This window comes from Symphalangus syndactylus, chromosome 14 (assembly GCF_028878055.3).
Source record: "Symphalangus syndactylus isolate Jambi chromosome 14, NHGRI_mSymSyn1-v2.1_pri, whole genome shotgun sequence".
NCBI classification, from domain to species: Eukaryota; Metazoa; Chordata; class Mammalia; order Primates; family Hylobatidae; genus Symphalangus; species Symphalangus syndactylus.
This window is the reverse complement of record NC_072436.2, coordinates 108,605,977-108,628,187: the sequence shown is the minus strand read 5'-3', so window position 1 is coordinate 108,628,187 and position 22,211 is coordinate 108,605,977. Positions and strand designations below refer to the sequence as shown.

Below are 22,211 nucleotides of genomic sequence, written 5' to 3'. Positions count from 1 at the left end.
CTACGCCGAGGAATGAACAAGGACAGCTTGGAGGTTAGAAGCAAGATGGAGTCGGTTGGGTCACATCTCTTTCACTGTTATAATTTTCTCAATTATAATTTTTGCAAAGGCACTTGCAATCGGCCAGAGAATTCCTTTATGGCCGGCTCTCACACTAAAAGGTAGGGGAGGGTCAGAGCGGCTTTCTTGCTTCTGAGGCTTTTTCAGTTGCCAAGATGCCACATATTGGAGTATCATGTTCTGAGACCCAACATGAATAACCTTCAAGGCCTCCCAAAGTGAAACTTGCATATTCTTTGTTTTGTTTTGAGACAGGGTCTCTCTCTGTCACCCAGGCTGGAGTGCAGTGGCGTGATTATAGCTCACTGCAGCCTCCAACTCCTGGGCTCAGTTGATCCTCCGGTCTCAGCCTCCCAAGTAGCTGAAACTACAGGCATGTTCCACCACACCCAGCTAATTTTTTTTTTTAATTTTTTGAGATAGAGTCTCACTCTGTCACTCAGGCTGGAGAGCAGTGGTGCAATATCAGCTCTGCCTCCTGGGTTCAAGCGGTTCTCCCAAGTAGCTGCCTCAGCTTCCCAAGTAGCTGGGACTACAGGCATGCACCACCTCGCCCAGCTAATTTTTTAATTTTTAGTAGAGACGGGGTTTCACCATGTGGGCCAGGCTGGTCTCAAACTCCCGACCTCAGGTGATCCACCTGCCTCAGCCTCCCAAAGTGCTGGGATTACAGGCATGAGCCACCATGCCTGTCCACCCAGTTAATTTTTAATTTTTTTGTAGAGACAAGGTCTTGCTATGTTGCCCAGGCCTGGGCTCAAGGATCTTCCTGCCTTGGCCTCCCAAAGTGCTAGGATTATAGGTGTGAACCACCATGCCCAGCCAGAACCCACATATTCTTCTTTACTGTGTTCCAAGTGAAGAGCATCAGGAAATGCTACCCTGAAATATGCCACTTTGACATAAGAATTATTTTGAGCTGAAGACATTTCATTTTCTGAAATCCCTAAAATAAGTCAAAGGAACCCAATTGTCATAAATCCCCTCCCCAGGAACAACTCTACTCTTCTCAGAGAGGAGTCGCCAGCACACCCAAGCACACATTGTCACAAGACCGTCATATCTCCTATCTGTTCTCATAAGGGCCCATTCATCTTTCCAAAAAGTCATTTGCTTTTCCGTAAATGCCCTTTCACTGCCCCCTCCCACCTTTCCTCTGCTAAGTTAGGTATTATAGAGCCCCCAGTTTTTATGTGTTAGTTATTATTATATTTTTGAGACGGAGTTTCGCTCTTGTTTCCCAGGCTGGAGTGCAATAGTGTGATCTCAGCTTTTTGCAACCTCTGTCTCCTGAGTTCAAGCGATTCTCTTGCCTTAGCCTCCCGAGTAGCTGGGATTACAGGCGCCCGCCACTAGGCCCTGCTAATTTTTGTATTTGTAGTAGAGACGGGGTTTCACCATGTTGGCCAGGCTGGTCTCAAACCCCTGACCTCAGGTGATCCACGTGCCTCGGCCTCCCAAAGTGCTGGGATTACAGGCATGAGCCGCCGTGCCCGGCCTATTATTATTTTTTTGAGACAGGGTCTCATTCTGTCACCCAGGGTTGAGTGCAGTGGTGCAATCATGACTCACTGCAGCCTCAACCTGGCCTAGAGCCCAAATTCTAACCACTCCTTTTGTCAGAGGCCTTCAAACCAGAGTGCCTCCATCTTTAGTGAGGGCTAGGAAAATGAGGCTGGGACTTAGCGGGGTGCGTTCCCAGAAAGGTATTCCTAGCCTCTAGGTGTTTACAGTTAAGGGAACAGATTGATAGTGTTTACTGAACAGACTCAGACTGGGGAGTGTCCAGATATCCTGATATCTGGAGAACAAAGGCATTCCTAATTTTGGTTTAAAGATAATAGGCCTGGCATGGTGGCTCACACCTGTAATCCCAGCACTTTGGGAGGCTGAGGTGGGCAGATCACCTGAGGTCAGGAGTTCCAGAGCAGCCTGGCCAACATGGCGAAACCCCATCTCTACTGAAAATACAAAAATTAGCTGGGCATGGTGGTACACACCTGTAATCCCAGTTACTCTGGAGGCTGAGGCAGGAGAATCGCTTGAACCTGGGAGGCAGAGACTGCAGTGAGCTGAGATAGCACCACTGCAATCTAGTTTGGGTGACAGAGCGAGATTCTTTTTTTTTTTCGAGACACAGTCTCACTCTGTCGCCCACGCTGGAGTGCAGTGGCCCCATCTCGGCTCACTGCAAGCTCCGCCTCCCAGGTTCATGCCGTTCTCCTGCCTCAGCCTCCCAAGTAGTTGAGACTACAGGTGCCCACCACCAAGTCCAGCTGAATTTTTGTATTTTTAGTAGAGATGGGGTTTCACCGTGTTAGCCAGGATGATCTCGATCTCCTGACCTCGTGATCCTCGTGCCTCGACCTCCCAAAGTGCTGGGATTACAAGCATGAGCCACAGTGCCCAGCCGCGAGACTGTTATCTCAAAAAGAAAATAATAAAAATAGGCCTGGCATGGTGGCTCATGCCTGTAATCCCAGCACTTTTGGAGGCCAAGCTGGGCAGATCACCTGAGGCCTGGAGTTTGAGACCAGCCCGACCAACATGGAGAAACCCCATCTCTACTAAAAATACAAAATTAGCCAGGTGTGGTGGCACATGCCTGTAATCCCAGCTACTTGGGAGGCTGAGGCAGGAGAATTGCTTGAACCTGGGAGGCGGAGGTTGCAGCGAACCGAGATTGCACCATTGCACTACAGCCTGGGCGACAGAGTGGAACTCCATCTCAAAGAATAAAAAAAAAAAAAAAAAAAAAAAGCCCCAGAACTTGTGACATTAACATCTGCTTGCAGCTGTGCTTGCTTACAGAAATGGAGGCCGGATGTCAGTAACCACAAACGAGCCACCGGATAAGAACTGTGGCTCCCAAGTCTGAGTCTGTTTAGTAAACACTACCATCCTGCTACCCGGACCTGAATCCTCACTTCTTTGCTGTATGAAAATCTTCACCTGGGATGGGGAGAAATGTGCTTTGCTAGGTATATACAGTGCCAGTGGAAAAGAAAGAAGGGGACTGTGCATTCTCCGGTTCTCCCTGGAAAGTCCCACCTTTTTCCACAAATCACCACCCCCCAGTCTCCACCTACATGTTCTAAGAGACCTGAAAAACCCCCCTTCACCATACGCTCAGGGAGAAGGTGCTTTGAGCATGTGCTCTCCTTCTCCATTTTTTTCTTTTCTTTTCTTTTTTTTTTTTTTGAGACAGAGTTTTGCTCTGTCGCCCAGGCTGGAGTCCACTGGCGCAATCTCGCCTCACTGCAACCTCTGTCTCACGGGTTCAAGCAATTCTCCTGCCTCAGCCTCCCAAGTAGCTGGGATTACAGGTGCCCACCACCATGCCCAGCTAATTTTTTTTATTTTCTGTACAGATGGGATTTCACCATGTTGGCCAGGCTGGTCTCGAACTCCTGACTTCAGGTGATCCACCTGCCTCGACCTCCCAAAGTACTGGGATTACAGGTGTGAGCCACCATGCCTGGCCTGAAATTTTTTTTTTTTATCAACATGGAACTCCAAAAGTTGAAACCTACTGGACAAAGAGTTTAGTAGAACCTGAGTAGAGTTTGGTGAAGAAGAGAATCTCTGTCACAGGTCATTGAGTGTTTGAGTAGAGCATTGTTCCAGGCTTGACATCAGGGAATCTATCTTGGGCTACTGACCCCATATTGAACTAATGATGAACTTTTTTTTTTTTTTTTTTTTGAGGCACAGTCTCTGTCTCCCACGCGGGAGTGCAGTGGCACGATTATGGCTCAAAGGCTCACTGCAGCCTCGATCTCCCAGGCTTATGCGATCCTCCTGTCTCAAACTCCTGAGTAGCTGGAACGACAGGTGTGCACCACCACACCCAGCTATTTTTTTTGTATTTTTTGTAGAGACAGAGTTTCGCCATCTTGCCCAGGCTGGTCTTGAACTCCTGGGCTCATCTGCCCGCCTCAGCCTCCGAAAGTACTAGGATTTTAGGTGTGAGCCACCGTGCCTAGATTGGGTGGTGAACTTTGAGACCCACAAAGAACTGTGAAAAACAGTTCTCTCACAAACAACCATGCTCTTGACAATACACAATACAAGGAAACTGGTCCTAAACTTTAGGGACACCCTGTATAGTTTTTTCCTAACTGACCCAAATGTACCCTTCCACTAATGACTAACGATTTCTTTGTTTAATCCATCAATAAAATAATCTGGTAATTTATGTCATCTAAAAAATTTCCCATAAGCCTTTCTTGCCCCTCTTGGGTGGTGGTCTCTGGGGCCTGTTTGCAACCCCCATTCCTGAGTAAATGCTTATCTGCCTCTGACCTGTTGATTCCTTTTTTTTTCTTTCTTTCTTTCTTTCTTTCTTTCTTTCCTTTCTTTCTTTCTTTCTTTCTTTTTTTTCTTTCTTTCTTTCTCTTTCTTTCTTCCTTTCTTTCTTTCTTTTCTTTCTTTCTTCCTTTCTTTCTTTGTTTTGTAATAGTCTGGACAAAATCTGAACAGAATTTACAGAAAAGTAGAAGAGAGAATAACTGAAGCATCTCTTACTGGGTCAGGTGCAGTGGCTCACTCCTGTATTCCCAGAACTTTAGGATACTGAGGCGAGAGTATCACTTGAACCCAGGAGTTCAAGACCAGCCTGGACAACAGAGCAAGACCCCTTCTCTACAAACGGTAAACAGTGAATTAGCCAGGCTTGTTGTGCGCGTCTATTACCCAGCTACTCAGGGAGCTGAGGCAGAAGGAGCACTTGAGCCCAGGAGCCTGAGGCTGCAGTAAGCTATGATGGAATGACTGCACTCCAGCCTGGGCAACAGAGTGAGACGTGTCTCAAAAAATAAAAATTTAAAAGAAAATCTTATCTCTGGATTGCCTCCTGTACTCCTCCTTCTATGCCAGCCTTGGAGGTGCGTGTTTACATTTCCAAGGATCAGAAAGCCCATAATTTTTTTTTTTTTTTGAGATGGAGTCTTGCTCTGTGTCACCCAGCCTGGAGGGCAGTGGTGTGATCTCAGCTCACTGCAACCTCCACCTCCCAGGTTCAAGCGATTCTCATGCCTCAGCCTCCTGAGTAGCTGGGATTACAAGTACACGCCACTACGCCCAGCTAATTTTTGTATTTTTAGTAGAAACAGGGTTTCACCGTGTTGGTCAGGCTGGTCTCAAACTACTAACTTTATGATCCACCCACATCCTCAGCCTCCCAAAGTGCTGGGATTACAGGCATGAGCCACCGTGACTGGCCTCCGAAAGCCCATGATTTTGGGCTATGAAATCAAAAGACTGGACCTTGTAAAGGAGCCAGTGGTCACCTCCAACACCCCTTTAGCTCCTATGTGGGCTCTTTGGCTGGATCTAGACACCTAATTGACACCATGCAGATTAACAAAAGTATACACATTTTATTGCTTTTACCTGTACATGGGAGTCTTCACAAAAGCGTGAAGTTTAAACAAGTGGCTAAAGATAGATGCTTGTATACTATTTGTATACTATTTAGATACATTGGAGAAGAAATGACAGGAAAACCTGGCTAGGGCAATACATTTTCTAGGGGAGTTGCTAGGAGATATATGGGGGTGTCAAACAGTGGAAGATAAAGGTTGTTTCATGAAGTATGTTTATTCAGGTCCATCACAGTCCCCAATTTCCAGTCTCTGGTGATGAGGGAGGGCTGTTTTCTCACCCTCGTATATGACAGCCCTCCTCTCAGAGGAATTTTTATGGCCTGCTGCATGCACAAAGAGACAGGTCAGTTAGCCCTTTTTAATTTTTTTTTTTTTTAGAGACAAGGTCTTGCTCTTGCTCTGTCAGCAGGCTGGAGAGCAGTGGCATGATCACAGCTCACTGCAGCCTCAAATTCCTGGGCTCAAACCATCCTCTTGCCTCAGCCACTCAAGTAGCTGCGATTACAGGCACGCTCCACCAAGCCCAGCTCATTATTTCGTTTTTCTTTTTATAGAGATAGGGTCTTGCTACATTGCCTAGCTAGCTGGTCTCAAACTCTTGGGCTCGACCAATCTTCCTGCTCGTGAAGAATCACTTTCTTGGGCCCGAGCGCGGTGACTGACACCTGTAATCCCAGCACTATGGGAGGCCAAGGCAGGCACATCACTTGGGCTCAGGACTTCAAGACCAGCCTGGCCAACATGATGAAACCCCTTCTGTACTAAAAATACAAAAATTAGCTGGACGTAGTGGTGTGTGCCTGTAATCCCAGCTACTCAGGAGACTGAGACAGGAGAACTGCTTGAATCTAGGAGGCGGAAGTTGCAGTGAGCCGAGATCACACCATTGCACTCCAGCCTGGCGACAGAGTGAGACCCTGTCTCAAAAAAAAAAAAAAAAAAGTGTATATTTCCTCTTGCGCGGGTGTGGTGATGCACACCTATAGACCCAGCTACTCAGGAGGCTGAAGTAGGACAAATGCTTGAGCCCAGGAGGTGAAGGCTGCAGTGAGCTGTGATTGGGCCACTGCACTCCAGCCTAGGCAACAGAATGAGACTCTATCTCAAAATAAATAAACAAGCAAACATACCAACCACAATTTCATCAATGTTTTCAACTCGAAATAATCAATATGCCAATCTAGCGTATTTTGGGATGGCACATTCTTCGCTCCTTCAACTTTTTGTGGGGCCTGTTATGTTTTTAAGGAGACACTCTGGGAGGAAGGGGGAGAAGGCCATCACCTCCCTCCTCATTATTAAACAAAAAAAAGATTGATCCTCTTGTCCCTCCTCTGTCTCACTGGTGCCTCTTCAGTCAATTCTGCCAAGTTCCACCCTGAACTCCAAATCAAGAAATGCATCTGAGGCCACTATATGTGTAAAAAACCTTCCTGAAGGGCAGGAGAACTCAGGAGGGATTATACATTTCGTACATGCACTGTCAATCAACACTGGGGAGCCACAAACAAAGGGAGGGACTTTTTATTTTATTTTATTTTATTTTTATTTTTTTGACACAGTCTCGCTTTGTCATCCAGGGTAGAGTCCAGTGGCGCCATCTCAGCTCACTGAAAGCTCCGCCTCCCAGGTTCAAATGATTCTCCTGCCTCAGCCTCCCAAGTAGCTGGAATTATAGGCATGCACCACCACACCCGGCTAATTTTGTATTTTAGTGGAGATGGGGTTTCACCATGTTAGCCAGGCTGGTGTCGAACTCCTGACCCTGTGATCTGCCCATGTCGGCTTCCCAAAGTGCTGGGATTACAGGCGTAAGCCACCATGCTCTGCCCATTTTGTTTTATTTTTGAGACAGAGTCTCGATCTGTCACCCAGGCTGGATTGCAGTGGCATGATCTCAGCTCCATGCTATCTCCACCTCCCAGGTTCAAGTGATTCTCCCGCCTCAGACTCCTGAGTAGCTGGGACTACAGGCACTCGCCATCATGCCCAGCTAATTTTTGTGTTTTTGTAGAGATGGGGTTTCCCCATGTTAGCCAGGCTGGTCTGGCATTCCTGACCTCAGGTGATCCACCAGCCTTGGCCTCCCAAAGTGCTGGGATTATAGGCATGAGTCACTGCACCTGGCCCAGGAAGGCATTTTAATCAGGGTTTTTATGCATTGCAATTTGGGAGAAACAAATCTAGCAAGTAGCTAAAACGTGTTCCATCCAGGGAAGACTAGGCAGGGGTTTCGAAAGGTTTACTGCAAGTTTACCTAAGCGGAAGACAGTAGCACGGTCTGTGATTAACACATGACCTGTCAACCTCAAAGGGAGAAGCTGAGACAATATTAATATAAAGTTTATTTGGGTCAAGGTTGAGGGCAGCAGTCCAGAACACACTTCCAACTTGCTGTGGGGCGTGCTCCAGAGGACATTAGAAAGGATGAAGTTTTTAAAGAAAAAATAACCAATCAGGAGAGAGGGTGATTACAAACATTGTTAGGAATTCTCATGGGTTTACAGAAATAACATTGGCTAGTGATTGGCTATACATTGGTGAACTGTAGGGCATTTGGCATTTTAGGGGTACGTGGCCTTAGTTAAGTGTAGAAGTCACATAGCAAGTGGCTTCAAGAGGTGATTATTATTTGGCTGGGTGCAGTGACTCACGCCTGTAATCCCAGCACTTTGGGAGGTTGAAGTTGGAGGATTACTTGAGCCCAGGAGTGCGAGACCAGCCTGGGCAACATAGGCGGACTATATATCTCTACTGAAAAGTTTTTAAAAATTTAGCCAGGCGTTGTGGTGCACACCTGTAGCCCCAGCTACTCAGAGGTGAAAGCCGGAGGATTGCTTGGGCCTAAGAGTTTGAGAGCAGCCTAGACAACACAGGGAGACCCTGTCTCTACAAAAAATTTAAAAATTAGCCATGCATGGTGGTGTGTGTTTGCAGTCCCAGCTACTGAGGAGGCTGAGATGGGAGGATCACTTGAGCCCAGGAGGGCAAGGCTGCAGTGAGCTGTGACGGTGCCACTGCACTCCAGCCTGGGCCACAGAGGCGGACCCTGTCTCTGAAAAAAAAAAATAATAATAATAAGGTGATTATTAATTCAAAGGGAAGTAACCTAACTGCTGTTTCATTTCAAAGACTCTTTGGCCTGACGGCTTAAAGGGGCCTGCATTCCTTGAATAAAACGTTTCTTTTCTTCTTGTTTGTTTGTTTTTTCCTCCCCCTTTAGGCCATTTCTTTTCTTCTTGTTTTTTTGTTTGTTTGTTTTTTCCTCCCCCTTTAGGCCATCTGACAGCTTAGAAATTCTGTAGGCCGCGATCAGCTTAATTCAGCACAGCTGTGTCTTCAGGAGGTTCGTGATCTGCCCCGGTGTGAGCAGTTCAAACCTAATGAAGCTGCTTCTCCAGAATGTTTGCGATTTGGCCCAGTTCAAACAGGTCAGATCCCTCTGGACCAATATATGACTGAGGGCCAACTTTTGCCCTCCTGTCTCCTTGACAGAGACCTCCGACAAATCATCTCCACGTTGGCTTTCTTTTTTTTTTTTTTTGAGATGGAGTTTTGCTTGTTTCCCAGACTGGAGTGCAATGGTGCAATCTCGGCTCACCGCAACATCTGCCTCCCAGGTTCAAGAGATTCTCCTGACTCAGCCTCCTGAGTAGCCGGGATTACAGGCATGTGCCACAATGCCCTGCTAATTTTGTATTTTTAGTAGAGACAGGGTTTCTCCATGTTGGCCAGGCTGGTCTCGAGCTCTCGACCTCAGGTGATCTGCCCAGCTCGGCCTTTCAAAGTGCTGGGATTGCAGGCGTGAGCCACCACACCTGGCCTCCATGTTGGATTTCTTTTCCCAGCACTGTGTGTCAAAATATAGCAGGAATTATCGCAACAGCAACTGTTATTAATCACACTGTAAAGCAAATCGTAAGAAAAGTGCAAGAACATCTTTTTTTTTTTTTTTTTTTTTTTTTGAGAGAGGGTCTCACTTTGTCTCCCAGGCTGCATTGCAGAGGCACAATCAGGGTTCCCTGCAGCCTTGACCTCCCAGGCTCAAGTGATCCTTCCACCTTAGTCTCCTGAGTAGCTGGAACTACAGGCGAGCGCCACGAGGTCCTGCGAATTTTTGTATTTTTCATGGACACAGGATTTTGCCATGTTGTTCACGCTGGTGTCAAACTCCTGGGCTCAAGCTAACCTCCCAAAGTGCTGAGATTAGAAGTGTGAGCCACCATGCCCGGCACCAGAAGATCTTATATGCCATACGTCTTTATATATTCACAGAAGCAATGGGTAAGTATATTCCAGTAACATTTTTCAAAACTTCCCCACCCACAGCCAACCCTCCACCCCTGCTATTCTTTTTTTTTTTTTTTTTTTTTTTGTGATGGAGTCTCGCTCTGTCACCCAGGCTGGAGTGCAGTGGCGCGATCTTGGCTCACTGCAACCTCCGCCTCCTGGGTTCACGCCATCCTCCTGCCTCAGCGTCTCCAAGTAGCTGGGACTACAGGCGTCCGCCACCACACCCAGCTAATTTTATTTTTTGTGTGTGTTTTTAGTAGAGACGGGGTTTCACCGTGGTCTCCATCTCCTGGCCTCGTGATCCGCCCGCCTCAGCCTCCCAAAGTGCTGGGATTACAAGCATGAGCCACCGGGCCACCGTTTTTTTTTTGTTTTTTTTTTTTGTGGGGGGAGCAGAGCCTTGTTCTGTCATCTGGGCTAGAGTGCAGTGGCACAATCTAGGCTCACTGCAACCTCTGCCTCCTGGGTTCAAGTGATTCTCCTGCCTCGGCCTCCCCAGTAGCTGGGATCACAGGCATGCACCACCACACCCAGCTAACTTTTTATATTTTTGGTAGAGATGGGGTTTTACCATGTTGGCCACGCTTGTCTCAAACTCCTGACCTCAAGTGATCCGCCCACCTCAGCCTCCCAAGGGGCTGGGATTACAGGTCTGAGCTACTGCACCTGACCCAAGTTCATTATCTTTTAAGTGCACATCCTCTTAAGTGAACTTCCAAAATTCACATGCAAAATAGTTTTAAAACTAAATTGATTTTTTTTTCCAGTGAACTGATTTGGTAGTAAAGCCTGACTTGTGACTATTTATGATGTGGAGGAGGAAACACTTTTCCCCTACCCTTTTCGGTTCTTTTTGGTGGTGGGGGGTGCGGCAGGCTGCGAATTAAGGTGAAGAAAGCTAGATAAACAAGAGAAAAAAGGCTTATATGTATGCATACAGGAGCCAACAAATGAAGTAGCTTGCAGGCCGGGCACGGTGGCTCATGCCTGTAATCTCAGCACTTTGGCAGGCTGAGGTGGGTGAATCATCTGAGGTCAGGAGTTCAAGGCCAGCCTGGCCAACATGGCGAAACCCCATCTCTACTAAAAATACAAAAATTAGCTGGGTGTGGTGGCACACACCTGTAATCCCAGCTACTTGGGAGGCCGTGGCATGAAGACTGCTCCAACCCAGGAGGCAGAGGTTGCAGTGAGCCAGGATCACGCCACTGCACTCCAGCCTAGGCGACAGAGTGAGATTCCGTCAGAAAAAAAAAAAAAAGAAGTAACTTGCTGACCGGGTGCAGTGGCTCAAGCCTACAATCTAGAAATTTGGGAGGCTGAAGCAGGGAACTGCTTGAGCTCAGAAGTTTGAGACCAGCCCAGGCAGTATGGTGAGATCCCATCTTTACAAAAAGTAAAAAAAAAAAAAAAAAAAAAAAAAAAAAAAATTAGCTGGGTGTGGTGGCATACACCTGCATCAACTACTGGGGAGGCTGAGGGGTGAAAGGATTGCTTGAGCCTGGGAGGTCGAGGCTGCAGTGAGCCGTGATCGTGTCACTGCCCTCCAGTCTGGATGACAGAGTGAGAATGTCTCAAAAAAAAAAAAAAAAAAAAGCAGCTTGTTCATTAAATGATTAGAGTTAAAGGCTTATATACCTAAGAGAAAAGGGAGGGGAGAGAAAAGGCTCTTATGAGAACAAATAGGTTTCTTTAGGAAAGATAAATAGGATTTTAGGAGAAAAAATGTGAAGTAAAGTCTGCAGTAATGTTTGTTTATGCAGGTGCAAGTGTCTTTCTTGTTCTTGGCTATGATGCTGTCAAAGAGAGAGGGTTTATGGTAGCCTTATTTCCCAGAAGATGCTGCTTTTAGTCAAATGAAGGCAGCTCCCAGAAGGCTTCTTTCCACATCTGTTGAATCTCAAATGTCTTCAGCTTAAAATAATAAGCAAGCTAGGGCTGGCTGTCAGCTGGGAACCTAGCCAGGGCTGGGAGGGAGGGGGTTCAGTTCCTTTCCACACCAGCTCTCTGCAGGCTTCCTCACAGCATGGTGGCTGGGTTCCTAGACAGTGTCCAAGGGACAAGAAGCAGAAGCTGCCCCTGTCTAAAGGTGGGCCCAGAAGCTAGCACAGCATCAATTCTACTTCATTCTAGTGGTTGAGTAATTAAATATGAGTATCCACAGGCCTGGCGTGGTGGCTCATGCCTGTAATCCCAACACTTTGGGAGGCCGAGGCAGGCAGATCACAAAGTCAAGAGATCGAGACCATCTAGCCAACATGGTGAAACCCTGCCTCTACCAAAAATACAAAAATTAGCCGGGCATGGTGGCATGCACCTGTAGTCCCAGCTACTCGGGAGGCTGAGGCAGGAGAATTGCTTGAACCCAGGAGGCAGAAGTTGCGGTGAGCCGAGATTGCGCCACTGCACTCCAGCCTGCGTGACAGACCGAGACTCCGTCTCAGAAAAAAAAAACAAAAAAAACAAAGATCAGCAGTCACAGATCTTGATGGGGGCAGGGCCATAGAATTTCAGGATCTGGTTTTAAATTGCCATACTGCCCTACTCATTCTTCAAGTAGAAGTTCCAATACCATCCCTTCCAAAAACTTTCCTACACTCTTGAAAGAGCGCATGGGACTGAGCACAGTGGCTCATAACTGTAATTGCAGCACTTAGGCAGGCTGAGGTAGGAGGATTGCTTGAGGCCAGGAGTTTGACACCTGCCTAGGAAACATGGCCAGACCCTGTCTCTAGAAAAAATGAAAAGTAAAAATTAGTCAGGCTAATTTTGTACACCTGTAGTCCTAGCTACTCAGGAGGCTGAAGTGAGAGGATTGCTTGAGCCCAGGACTTTGAGGCTGCAGTGTGCTATGATCATACTCCAGCCTGGGTGGTGCAGTGAGACCTTGTCTCTTGAAAAAAAAGAAAAATTATTCTAAAAATGTGCAAAGTGCTCCTCCTTTGTGTGTACCTGCAGTGCATAGTGTGACACACATCTGTATAAGGGACCACCTGAGCAGGATTAATGTGAGCGACAAGGCTGTTTACTTGGGTGCAAGTGGGCTGAGTCCGAGGAAGGAGTCGGTGAAGGGTGGTGGGAGTGGAACTGGTTTTATAGGTTTGGGGTAGGTAGAGGAAAATTACAGTTAGGGGCAGTTCTTTTGGGCAGGGGAAGAATGTCATAAGATGCATAGTCAGGAGGTGAGGGGAGGTCACAAGGCACGATATCACAAGGTCGATTGATTAGTTAGGGTAGGGTAGGAACATATCACAATGGTGGAATGTTGCAAGGTCAGTTAATCAGTTAAGGCAGGAACTAGCTGTTTCTTCTTCTTGAGTGGTTCTCTTGTTGCTCCAGGCTTTGTGACTCCAGGAGGCCTGTATGTGTGGGTCACAGGGGTCACAATGGCTCGACCATGGTGTAGACCATTCAGAGGACCTTACATGTAGAGAACCTTACTTTTTTAAGAATTAACTTTAAGGAGGTATTGAAGCAGAAGACATAAGCAGAAAAACAAGTTTTCCTGTACTAGGCTGACTCACTCCAAGGCCCAATGATGGGCAGGGCTCTGTCAGGACTTTGATAGCACTATCCCCAGAAGGGATGGGATCCAAAGCCTCTCCCTCCCATCGCAGAGCAGGGATGAAGAAAACACGTTTTCCTCTTTCAGCTTCCCCCTTCAGATTCTTCCCTCTTACCATTGTTCCTTGTTCTGTTCTCATAATTATTTTTGCAAGTTTTGTAAGTTCCTGTTTTTCCCTTTTGTGCAGCACAGCAAGGTCACAAGATAAATTTGAGTTCTAAAACCTGTCATTGTTTGACAAACTGCCTTTGTTCTGCTTCTGTAAGCTCGCTTGCCCGCTCTACAGGTTTCGTGCCATCAAACCAGCCAACCCCATTTCGGATGCATGTATAAAAGTCAAGCCCCGTCTTTGTTCAGGGCTTAGCCTTTGGATGTTAATCCGCTAGGCTGGTGCACACCTAATAAAATCCTCGTGTCCCACTCATTGGTCTCTCCTGTCCCTTAATTCTTGGAACAGTATAACTTATAATGAAATTCCCCTATTTTGGCTGGGCACAGTGGCTCATGCCTGTAATGCCAGCACTTTGGGGGGCTGAGGTGGGTAGGTCACCTGAGGTCAGGAGTTTGAAACCAGCCCGGCCAACATGGTGAAACCCCATCTCTGCTAACATACAAAAATTAGCCAAGTGTGGTGGCAGGCACCTGTAATCCCAGCTACTTGGGAGGCTGAGGCACAAGAATCATTTGAACCTGGGAGGCAGAGGTGACAGTGAGCCAAGATCATGCCACTACACTCCAGACTGGGCAACAGAGCAAGACTCTGTCACAAAAAAAAAAAAAATTCCCTATTTTAAAAAGTATACAGGTCAGGTGTGGTGGCTTATACCTGGAATCCCAGCACTTTGGGATGCCAAGGCAGGTGGATCACTTGAGGTCAAGAGTTCAAGACCAGACTGGCCCACATGGTGAAACCCCATCTCTACTAAAAATTACCAAAAAAATATTAGCCAGGCATGGTGGTGCGTGCTTGTAGTCCCAGCTACTTGGGATTTGAGGCAGGAGAATTACTTGAACCTGGGAGGTGGAGGTTTCAGTGAGCTGAGATCACACCACTGCACTCCAGCCTGGGCAACACAATGAGACTCTGTCTCAAAAAAAAAAAAAACAAAAGTGTACCGTTTCATGGGTTGGACAAATGTGTACACCTGTGTAATAGCCACCACAATCAAGATACAGACTATTTCTATTACCCCAGAAAGTTATCTCAGGCCCTATAGGAAATGTCTTATGTCTTTTCTAAAAAATTCTTTTTTTAAAATTCTTTTTTTCACTCTTGTTGCCCAGGCTGGAGTGCAATGGCTCAAACTTGACTCACCAAAACCTCTACCTCCTGGGTTCAAGTGACCTCCTGCCTCAGCCTCCCAAGTAGCTGGGATTACAGACATGTGCCACCACACCCAGCTAATTATTTTTAGCTCTGTTGCCTAGGCTGGAGTGCAATGAAGCAATCTCGGCTCACTGCAACCTCCACGTCCCGGGTTCAAGCAACTCTCCTGTCTCAGCCTCCTGAGTAGCTGGGATTACAGTCACCTGCCACCACGCCCAGCTAATATTTGTATTTTTAGTAGGGATGGGGTTTCTCCATGTTGGCCAGGCTGGTCTCAAACTCCTGACCTCAGGTGATCCGCCTACCTCGGCCTCCCAAAGTACTGGGATTATAGGCATTAGCCACCACACCCAGAGGTAACATCACTATTATAGTGCCTAAGATTGTAAATGTTTTTCACACTTTTGCATTCTAGCAACCAATTGACCCTACCTGGATCTGTGACTCATGACTCAACCAGTCCTGTGGCCCTCAGCCAGAGGCAGACTGAGTGCATGAGGACCATTTATCATACTGCTATGATTTCATCCCCCACCAATCAACAACACCCATTCCCTAGCCCCCGCTGCCCACCAAATTCTCCATTAAAACCCAACCTCTGAGTTTTCAGGAAGGCTGATTTGACTCATAATCTCTGGGCTGCATTCCCAGATGGTTAAGGCATTCTAAGTCAGCAGATGAGATGGGAGCTCAACACAAAATACAGGTCATAAAGACTGCTGGTAAAACAGGTTGCATTAAAAGAGCTGGCCAAAACCCAGCAAAACCAAAATGGTGACGAGAGTGATCTCTGGTTGTCCTCACTGCTACACTCCCACTAGCAGCATGACAGTTTACAAATGTCATGGTAACGTCAGGAAGTTGCCCTATATGGTCTAAAAAGGGGAGGCATGAATAATCCACCCCTTGTGTAGCATATTATCAAGAAATAACTATAAAAATGGACAACCAGCAGCTTCCACAGCTGCTGTGTCTATGGAGTAGCCATTCTTTTATTCCTTTACTTTCTTAATAAATTTGCTTTTACTTTGCACTGTGGAGTCGCCCTGAGTTCCTTCTTGCATGAGATCCAAGAACCCTCTCTTGGGGTCTGAATCGGGACCCCTGTCCTGTAACACCCCCACTGCCACACGGTCTCTTCCATAGAAACTGAAGTTCCTCCATCGGCCTAAGATCTAGACCCACCACAGAGAACAGTTGTTTTTTCTTTCTCTCCCTTTAAGGCTAATAATTTAACCACAGCTGAACAGTATAATGACTGTCTCCAAGGATCATTTAAATCATAAAGAGAATTATTTACAAGTTATTCTCTGCTCCACTCATTCTTCCTAATAACCACTACCAAATTCCTCCTATCCTCCCTCCCATCACCTGTTTTACCAGGATCCAAGCTCCCGTTCTCTCTGTAACCTCAAGATGAAATAGAAGCCTTTTTACTTCAGTAGGATGTCAGATCTTAATTTTGAAAGCTCTCATGTAAGGCTGAAGCAGGAGATAGAAAAAGAAAACATGAATTTTTCCTTTAGGCAGCTCCCCACCCACTCCATGCTATTGCACCCTGTTCTGTAAGTTCTGTAGGCTTGTAAATTCCTGTGCTCCGCAGCTGGTTTCTCTAAGTACCTGTTCTCCATCAAGGCAGCACAGTGAAGGTCACAAGATAAGCTTGAGCGAGCCTAGATTGCAGCCATTTGGGCACCACAGTGAAGGTCCCAAGATAAGCTTGAGCAAACCTAAATTACAGCCATATGGGCCGTACAGCAAGGGTCAGATGACATGCCTAAGTGAGCCTGAGTTGCAAACCTGTTACTGTCGATAAACTGTCTTTGTTCGGTTCTGTAAACTTGCTTTCATGCCACTGCATTTTGCACCACTGTAAGCTTGTTTCAAACTAGCCAACCACCCTTCAGATGCATGTACAAAAGTCAAGCCGTCTTTGTTCACAGCTCAGTCTTTTGGGTGCGAATCCACTGAGCTGGTGTGCACCTTAATAGAATCCTCCTGTCCCACCCATTGGTCTCTCTGGTCTCCTGATTCCTGCAAAAAGGCTAGGCGTGGTGGCTCATGCCTGTAATCCCAGCACTTTGGGAGGCCAAGGCAGGTGGATCACCAGAGGCCAGGAGTTCAAGATCAGCCTGGGCAACATGGTGAAACCCTGTCTCTACTAAAAATACAAAAATTAGACTGGCATGGTAGTGCACACCTGTAATTCCAGCTACTGAGGAGGCTGAGGCAGGACAATCACTTGAACCCAGGAGATGGAGGTTGCAGTGAGCTGAGATTATACCATTGCACTCCAATCTGAGTAACAAGAGTGAAATTTCATTTAAAAAAAAAAAAAAAAGAGGGCTCCTTTGTATATGCATTACATAAATGTGTATGTCTTTTCTCCCACTTATCAAACTACCTCATGTCAGAGATTTTTCAGCAAACCTTTAAGGGGCCAAGTGCCTTGGCCTTGGAGTGATACAGCTGCAGATCAAGGAATGCCAAGGAACACCCGGAGCCACCTTTTGAGAAGAGGTGAGGAAGGATCCTCCCCTGAGGCCTTCAGAGCAAGCATGGCCTGACCAACAACTTGAATTCAGACTCCAAGCCTTCTAAACTGTAAGAGAATACATTTTTGTTTTTTCAGGTCACCCCATTTGTAGTAATTTGTTATGGTTGCCCTAGGAAATGAATATGTTACCAGAAAGAGGTCCCAATCCAGACCCCAAGAGAGGCTTCATGGATCTTGAGCAAGAAAGAATTTGGGGTGAGTCCACAGAGTAAAGTGAAAGTAAAAGAATAGGCCCAGCGTGGTGGTTCATGCTGTAATCCCAGCATTTTGGGAGGCCAAGGCAGGTGGATTGCTTGAGCTCAGGAGTCTGAGACCAGCCTGGCCAACATGGTGAAACCTTATCTCTACTAAAACACAAAAATTAGCCAGGCATGGTAGCGGGAGCCTGTGATCCCAGCTACTCTGGTGGTTGAGGCAGGAGAATCACTTGAACTCAAGAGGCAGAGGTCGCAGTGAACTGAAATTGTGCCACCGCACTCCAGTGTGGGTGATCGAGTGAGACTTTGTCTCAAAAAAAAAAAAAAAGTAAAAGAATATAAGGATAACTACTCCCTAGACAGAACAGGGTGTTCCCAAAAGCAAGAGAAGGAAGGTGCCACCTTAGGTACAATGCCTGTTTATATATAAGATGACAAGCCAAAAGATCAAGGGGGAGATTTTCTCTAATGCAAGCTCTTGTAACAAAGAATTGTTAACCTTTGTGTAACTACAGACTTTTGCAACAATCTATTTATTTATTTATTTTAGACCCATTCTTGCTTTGTCGCCCAGGCTAGAGTGCAGTGGTGCAATCTCAGTTCACAGCAACTTCCACCTCCCAAGTTCAAGTGATTCTCATGCCTCATCCTCCCCAGTAGCTGGGACTACAGGCGAGCACCACCACACCTGGCTAATTTTTGTGATTTTAGTAGAGTCAGGGTTTCACTATGTTGGCCAGGCTGGTCTCAAATTCCCAAGCTCAGGTGATCTGCCTGCCGTGGCTTCCCAAAGTGCTGGGATCACAGGCATGAGCCACTGTGCTCAGACTGAAATCTTATCTTTAAAATGAAACTTATTCTAGAAAAGAATGCTTTTGTCTTTAAGATATCAGGGCATTGGGACATTTCTTGGATTTGTTAAGTCCTGGATCTGTTTAGTAAACTTTTTTTTTTTTTATTTGAGATGGAGTCTCACTCTGTCACCCAGGCTGGAGTGCAGTGGAGCAATCTCGGCTTACTGCAACCTCCGCCTCCCAGGTTCAAAGGATTCACCTGCCTCAGCCTCCCAGGTAGCTGGGACTACAGGCATGTACCAGCACACCCGGCTAATTTTTTATATTTTTAGTAGAGACAGGGATTCGTCATGTTAGCCAGGAGGGTCTCAATCTCCTGACCTGGTGATCTGCTGGCCTCGGCATCCCAAAGTGCTGGGATTACAGGCACAAACCACCACACCTGGCCTATGTAATGTCTTTGAGATTCATCCGTATTTTTGTATTGCTCCTTTTCATTGCTCAGTAGGATTCCATTCAAGAATGTGTGTAAATTTATCCAGTTTTGTGTTGTGGATATTAAAATTGTTTCCAGAATAAATCTCAAACATTTTTTGTGAGTGTAGCTCTCTCGGATAGATACTTAGATATGAAAATGCTGAGTATGCAGCCATAAAGAGGAACAAAATCATGTTCTTTGCAGCAACATGGATGCAGTTGGAGGCCATTTTCCTAAGGGAATTAATGCAGGAACAGAAAACCAAATACCACGTGTTCTCACTTTTGAGTGGGAGCTAAACCCTGGTTACTCATGGACATAAAGATGCCAACAGTAGACACTGGAGACTCCTAGAGAGGGGAGGGAGGAGAGGAGGCAAGGGCTGAAAAACTCTCTATTGTGTATTATGCTCAGTACCTGGGTGATGGAATCAGTCGGACCCCAAACCTCAACATCACACAATATGCCCAGGTAACAAAAAACCTGCTCGTGTACCCCTGAATCTAAAACTAAAGTTGAAAGTATTTTAAAAAGAAAGAAAAAAAGAAATGGCTGAGTGGTATGGTAAATTTATGTTTAATTTTATTTAAAAACAAAACAGAAAAGCTGCCAAACTGTTTTCCAAAGTGGTTGTACCATTTTATGTTTCCACCAACAGTGCATGAGAATCTGGGTGCTGTACATCTTCCCCAACACTTGATACTGCCAGTCGTTTTAAATGTTGCCTTTCTAGAGGATGTATAATGTCATCATATCATGGTTTTATATGGAATTTCTCTGATGACTGTGAGGACTATGTTGAGCACCTTTTCATGTCATTATAAGTCATTCCTAGGTAAAGTGGAATAAGTTAACTTAAATACAAAGGCAAAAACAACTTTATTAGTCTGTTCTTGCATTGCTACAAAGCACTACCTGAGACTGGATAATTCATAAAGAAAAGAGATTTAATTGGCTCATGGTTCTGCAGGCTGTACAAGAAATATAGCCGGGGAAGCCTCAGGAAACTTACAGTCATGGCAGGAGGCAAAGGGGAAGCAGGTACATCTCACATGGCTGGAGAAGGAGGAAGAGAGAGAAGGAAGAGGTGCCACCCACTTTTAAACAACCAGATCTTGTGAGAACTCACTCACTATCATGAGAACAGCAAAGGGGAAGTTTGCCCCTGTGATCCAATCACCTCTCACCATACCCCTCCTCCAACATTGGGAATTACAATTTGACATGATATTTGGGCAGGGACACAAATCCAAACCACGTCAGTAACCAAATTTTGAAAAGCTCACAAGCTTCCAACTTGTGCCCCAGAATTTCTAGGCAATGTATTAAAGGATGCATGCCTCTACTGGATAGTTTTGTCTACTTCCTGATGTCCAGTGGTGTGGTGAAGCCTCCCCTAGCATCCTCAGTTTGTAGAAAAGACCATGCAGCCTGGGCACGGTGGCTCACTCCTGTAATCCCAGCACTTTGGGAGGCCAAGGCGGGCGGATCAAAAGGTCAGGAGTTCGAGACCAGCCTGGCCAACATAGTGAAACCCTGTCTCTACTAAAAATACAAAAATTAGCTGGGCGTGGTGGCAGGCCCCTGTTGTCCCAGCTATTCAGGAGGCTGAAGCAGGAGAATTGCTTGAACCCGGGAGGCAGAGGTTGCAGTGAGCCAAGATTGTGCTACTGCACTCCAGCCTGGGAGACAGGGTGAGACTCCACCTCAAAAAAGAAAAAGAAAAAATCCATCCATGTACTTTTAGACATTTAGGTTTTCTCTGTATATCAGCTATTGTGAATAACGCTTCCAAGAAACATGAGAGTGCAGACATCTCTTTGGCATACTGTTATCATTTCTTTCGAGTATATATCCAGCAGTAAGATTGCTGGATCATATGGTAATTGTAGCTTTAGTTTTTGGAGGCACCTCCATCCTGTTTTCCAAAATGGCTTTACTGATTGACAATACCACCAATAGTGTGTATTGGTTTCCTTTTCTCCACGTTCTTGACAAAACTTATCTTTAATCTTTTTAACAATAGCCAATCTAACAGGTGTGAGGTGGTATCTCATTGTGTTTTTAATTTGCATTTCTCTGGTGATTAGAGATGTTGAGCATTTTTTTCATATATCTGTTGGCCATTATATGTGTGTATGTGTGTACATATATGTGTGCCTGTATATGTGTGTATGAATGTGTATCTATATTATATATGTATGTGTGTATATATATATATATATATATATATATATATATTTTGAAACGGGGTCTTGCTATGTTGTCCAGGCTAAAGTGCTGTGGTGAGATCTTGGCTCACTGCAACCTCTACCTCCTGGACTCAAGTGATCCTCCGCCTCAGCCTTCTGCGTAGCTGGGGCCACAAGTGCACGCCACCATGCCTGGCTAATTTTTTGTGTTTTTGGTTGAGACAGCGTTTTGCCATGTTGCCCAGGCTATTCTTGAACTCCTGACCTCAAGTGATCTGCCCGCCTCGACCTTCCAAAGTGCTGGGATTACAGGCACGAGCCACCACGCCCAGCCTCTGTATTTCTTCTTTTGAGAAATGTCTATTCAAGTCTTTTGCCTATTTTTAAATTGAATTTCTTGTTTTCTTGTTACTGAGTAGTTTTAGTTCCTTGTATATTTTATATATGACTCCCTTATCCAATATATGACATGCACATATTTTCTGTTTGAAACAGATTGATTACTTTTTTAATTTACTTTTTTATTTGAGACAGAGTCTTACTCCATTTCCCAGTTTGGAGTGCAGTGGCACAATCGCAACTCACTGCAGCCTCTGCCTGCCAGGTTCAAATGATTCTCCTGTCTCAGATTCCTGAGTAGCTGGGATTACAGGCATGTGCCACCACACCTGGCTAATTTTTGTATTTTTAGTAGAGACAGGGTTTCACCATTCTGGCCAGGCTGGTCTCAAACTCCCAACTTCAGGTGATCTACCCATCCAAGCCTTCCAAAGTGCTGGCATTACAGGCATGAGCCACCAAGCCCAGCCAGATTGATTCTTTTTGTTTTTGAGATAGAGTCTTGCTCTGTTGCCCAGGCTGGAGTGCAGTGGCTCAATCTTGGCTCACTGCAACCTCCACCATAGAGACGGGGTTTTGTCTCTACTAAAAAGGCTGGCCTGGTCTCAAACTCCTGACCTCATGATCCACCTGCCTCGGCCTCCCAAAGTGCTGGGCTTACAGGCATGAGCCACTGTGCCCAGCCCAGATTAATTTTTTTTTTTTTTTTTGAGACAGAATTTTGCTCTTGTTGCCCAGGCTGGAGTGCAATGGTGCGATCTCGGCTCACCGCAATCTCTGCCTCCCAGGTTCAAGCGATTCTCCTGCCTCAGCCTCCCAAGTAGCGGGGATTATAGGCATGCGCCACCGTTCCTGGCTAATTTTGTATTTTTAGTAGAGAGGGGGTTTCTTCATGTTGGTCAGGCTGGTCTCGAACTCCTGACCTCAGGTGATCCACCCGCCTCGGCCTCCCAAAGTGCTGGGATTATAGGCATGAGCCACCACGCCCAGCCCCGGATTGATTCTTAACAGGAATTCTGTGA

The 22,211-nt window shown here is 46.1% G+C and overlaps 1 long non-coding RNA gene across 1 annotated transcript in view; it reads right to left on the bottom strand.

Moving 5' to 3' along the window:
* The window catches only part of LOC129461716 (uncharacterized), a 35,588-nt gene that overhangs the window by 7,045 nt on the left and 6,332 nt on the right, over positions 1-22,211 (bottom strand). Inside the window, exons 2-3 of the long non-coding RNA XR_010115783.1 lie at positions 17,063-17,234; positions 16,004-16,114 (exon numbers count right to left, since the gene is read on the bottom strand). This is a non-coding gene — a long non-coding RNA (uncharacterized lncRNA). The remainder of the gene's footprint in view (positions 1-16,003; positions 16,115-17,062; positions 17,235-22,211) is intronic.